Here is a 4509-nt window from a genome sequence, read left to right as displayed (position 1 = left end):
AAGAGAGAAGAGGGAGGAGAGGGAGGAGAGGGAGGAGAGAGAGGGAGAGAGAGGAAGAGAGAAGAGAGAAGAGAGAAGATACGAGATGAGACAGGGTACAAAACAGAAATGACAATAGCACTGATAAGAACTAGGAAAGGCTGGAAAACAGAACAAAAGGACCATAACTGATCCAAGTACCTACAAATATTTTAATATTTAATAAACATGGCATTTTAAAAAGTAATTCAAATATATTAGAAACTTAAATGTTTTTATTTTAGATTTAATTTTATTAATTTTAGATTTAAATTTTGATATTACAAAATGCCAGAAAATTATAAATGAATAGTTGTATAAAGTTCTTTAATGTGCCACTGCAATTTGCAGCAGCCACTAGTGACCTCCAAGTTGTTCTTGCATTGTTTCAAAGGAATCTAGCATGTCTCCTCAACTAGCAGGAAAACCACAAGCGAAACCCAACCTCCTTCTTTAAGTCTCCCTTGATTGCCTAACTCTGGAAAGGTCTCTCTCTCTCATTATCCCTACCATTCATATTGGCAATAATCATTCTGGTTTGTGGTAGCTTGTCTTTTGTTAGCATCAAGCTTTACTCTTTGTGTATTCACATCTTTCCTCTCACAGATTTGTCTCACATTTCTTTATATCCCACATAGTGCTAGGCAGGATAGCCTAGTGGCTCAGAAGCTGGGCTCCAGAGTCAGGCTATGAATTCCAACTCTGCCACTTACTAGCTGTGTGACTTTCAGAAGTTAATCCACCTCTGTGTGTCTTCCTTACCTACAAAATGAGGGCAAAAGTGGCACCTCTTCACTAAGCTCTTATGAGGGTTGAGACAAATATATGGCAAGTATTTAGCACAGTGCCTGATGTGTGTTAAGTGCTCAGTAAATGTCAACTATTAGTATATAAGTGCTTAGTAAATACCTGCTGGTTGAATGGCTCTAATGAGGAGGAACATTAAGTAAATAGAGAGAGGGCTGCTCTCGAGTGTTGTGAACCCCAAGCTGTCCTAAAAAGAGGCAGAAACCTGGAGACCTCATGCAACAGGCTCCGAGTGTAGGACAGGTCAAATATTATCATGGCACCTAGGTTTCTGGGGGAGAAGGAAGAAATGTGGGGAAGAAAGTATACAACTGAGGTTTTCTAACACAAATAAGTTATCAGACTACTGATTCATTTAACAAATATTTAGCACCTAGTGTGTGCCAGGTAAATAAGTAATTTCTTTTTCTTGGAGTTAATTACAAGCATACTATCTAGAATGTGTTCTCTCCTCTCCATATCTATCCATCAAGCTGTTACAGTTCATCTCAGTGGCTTCTGGCCTGAATCCTTGTGATTGTCTCTTAACTAGGTTTCATGCCCGCCCTGGTCTTTGTTTTCTTTAAATCAATCTGTACTGAGCAGAGTTAGTCAGGTGATTTTTCTAAAATATCTGAACACTTTACCCCCTTTCTGGACATCTTTAGGGGCTTCCACTGTCAGCGTGGCCTGTCTCTCCTGGATCCCCACACTCAAGTGTCTACATCCAAGTGTACTTGGGACACAATCTTCTCTGGATTTTTACCTAGCAAATTTCTTCTCCCTTTAAGAACCAACTCAGGTATCAGCTCCCTTGGGAGGTATCTACCAGAGCCCACCCAGAAATACAGAAACCACTCTCTGTATTCGAATATCGTGAATTTAGGGTAGGGGCTTGGTTTTACAGGTGATGGAAAAACTGAGCCACCAACCAGGGCACAGTGAGGCAAACCAGAGGTCAGCACCAGAAAGTAGCTGGTCTCCCAGGCTGGGAGGCGACTGGAGGATGCCTGGGCTCAAGGGCTGTGACCGCGTAGCTAAAGCTGGGCCCCTCTGGGCCTGTTCAGTAGGAGATGGAGTCATGGTGAAGACCCAGATCCTTTGAAGATTTTGTAGGTACAAATCAAGGCAGAGAAGAAAGAGGAGAGATACCCTGACTTTTCCCTCTCTCCTTTCCTCCAGTCAGTCACCATTGCCTAGCATTGGCAGAGCCAGCAAGCCAGGGGCCACTGAGCCTGCAAGGATACCCCGCTCCCGCCTGCAAAACACAGCAGGGCAGAGAAAGAATGAGGGATGGGGCTGCCCTCCTTCCTGACTCCCTCAGACAGACTGTCACTATCTCTTCTCTGCTCCCTTAACTCTGATCCTACCTTTTTTTATATTCCTGTTTACAAGTCTGTTTTCCTTAACAGGCTGTGGTAAGACAATGGTCTTATTCATCTTGGTATCCTCAGCTCTTGGCATAATTCACAGTGCATAATAGGCATTTAATCTTTGTTGGATATTTATTGAAAGGAAACTCCTGGGGTCACCTCCAGCCAGCACTCCTTTCCCATCTCCTCGTTTCATTTGCCTACCTTGACTGAACTCTTGGCACTGAAGGACAAACATGAAGGAGGAGCTTGGGGTCCATTCGATTCTCAGGGTCTGTAATCCATAGCCTTATACATATTTAAACACTCCTAACAGCAAACCACAATAATTATTTATACTCAGAGCACCATCAACATATCGACCATCTACCTTCTCATAGCTACATGAAAATTATCCATGGAAATTCTCCCAAATCTCAAGATGTCTTTCCTCTACCACCCAAGATGTTTCTGGGCCACCTCTCCTTGATGTTAATCAGTGTGCTCAGGGTAAACAAACTAATTATAAAATCAGCTTAAGCAAAACATAATTAGGAAGATAAATTAGCGGCCCCCAAAACTGCATAATGAATGCCCAAAGAGAAATCATTTTTATGCTCCACCATTTCTATTATCTGTGTAACATTTTCTCTTCATTACTGCAGATGACACTCCTGACGGTGTTTTAAATGCCAGAGAACTTAACTTCTGACCTTGATGATCTGCACAATGATTACCAAAGGGGAAATGAGTTGTTTTTGTTTTTCTATCTTGAATTTATAACACCAGCTTAGTGGGAAACACAAGAAAAGATGCCTGTAATTATAATCAGACAATCAGGGTTCAACTCTTGGTTCTGATTTACAGCTACAATCATGAGCAAGTTCGGTGAACTCTAAGAAATCAGTTTCTTAACATGTAAAATGAGGATGATAACAACTATATTAATGACAACAACAAACATGCTTACTATCTGGTTCTAAGCACTACCTATGAATTAATTCCTTTCATCTTTAACGCAACTTCATGAATTGCCTACCATTACTTCAATTTTACACACAAGAAAACAGGCACAGAGAAATTAACATGCTCAAAGGGCTGTAAAAAGTTGAAAATGACTTTATACACTGAAATTATTAATTGTCTGAAACATAGTAGGTGCTCAATATTTTTCCTTTGTAGGCCCCTTCCCCCTGCCAAATTAACTTATCTTTATAGAAACTGTTTTTTTTATTGATGCTTCTTGGTCAAGAGGCCTAGATCCTTCACTCCCAGCTCTGCATTCACCGTGTTCTGTGCCTCAGTTTCTCCTTGTGTAAAATGAAACATCAGATAGATCAGCTACTGCCAATCAGTGGCTTATAAGCTGGTCTTGGCCAGCAGTTACAGGGCGTAACATTTACATTTTTAAAAAGTAGTTGCCAATATTTAAAAATCTGATTTCTCTTCTCCCCACCTTCCTCTCCCCCCACCCCACTCACAGATTTTAGGTTTCTTTTGAAAAATAGGTCCATCTGGCCTCATGGGCTCTTCTTTCCGCATATCAATGTTTACCTCAAGCTGAGTGTGGCCACCTCCTTTTACAAGGGACAAATATTCCCCAGTTAGCCATAGTCCCCATTCCTCACAGCTTTATGAAGCTATATGAGCCTTCAACCTCGGACTCAATGATCATTAAGGTCTCTCCCTTCTACGACTAAGAGTCCATAATTCCCAGACACTTGAAAGTATTTCCCAGAGGAATTATCCACTGCAGGGCACCACAGATTTTCACTGAATGTTGTTGTCACAAAGGATGACCAATTCATCCCAGTTTAACTGGGACTTTCCCCCTTTTAGACTGAAAGTCCTGCATCCCGAGAAATTCCTTGGTCCCTGGCAAATCAGGTTGGTCACCTTGAATGTCACGTCACAAGATCACCACTATAACTGCCCCTCCCATCTGGGAAACAAGGATGTCATATCACATCCTCATGCTCCAGAGCCTCCTTGAGCAACTCTGCAGTGCTAGAAGAGCATACCTAGCCCCCCCACCCACCCCGCACCAAGTATCTGTGGGGAGCACTGGGATAGGCTGAATGAGAGGGCCTCTGCCTGGTCATACAGCTGGTTCTCCTGATGTGGCTCTGTATGACATTAGGTAGGTCACTCATTCTCTGGGCCTCTCTGCTCTGCCACTTATTCAAAAGATATTTACTAAATGCTTTCCATGTGCCAGGCACCTCTCTAGGCACTAAGAATACAGCAGTGAATAAGCAAGAACAAGGTCCACGTGCTTAAGAAAACTCACATCTGGAGGAGAAAACTAGTAAATCAAATAAACAATATCTGATAGAATTTCAGGTAGTGAAGA

The sequence above is a fragment of the Pteropus alecto genome, unplaced genomic scaffold, assembly GCF_000325575.1.
Source record: "Pteropus alecto unplaced genomic scaffold, ASM32557v1 scaffold20, whole genome shotgun sequence".
Taxonomy (NCBI): domain Eukaryota; kingdom Metazoa; phylum Chordata; class Mammalia; order Chiroptera; family Pteropodidae; genus Pteropus; species Pteropus alecto.
The sequence above is the reverse complement of the archived record's forward strand: the minus strand, read 5'-3'. Positions refer to the sequence as shown.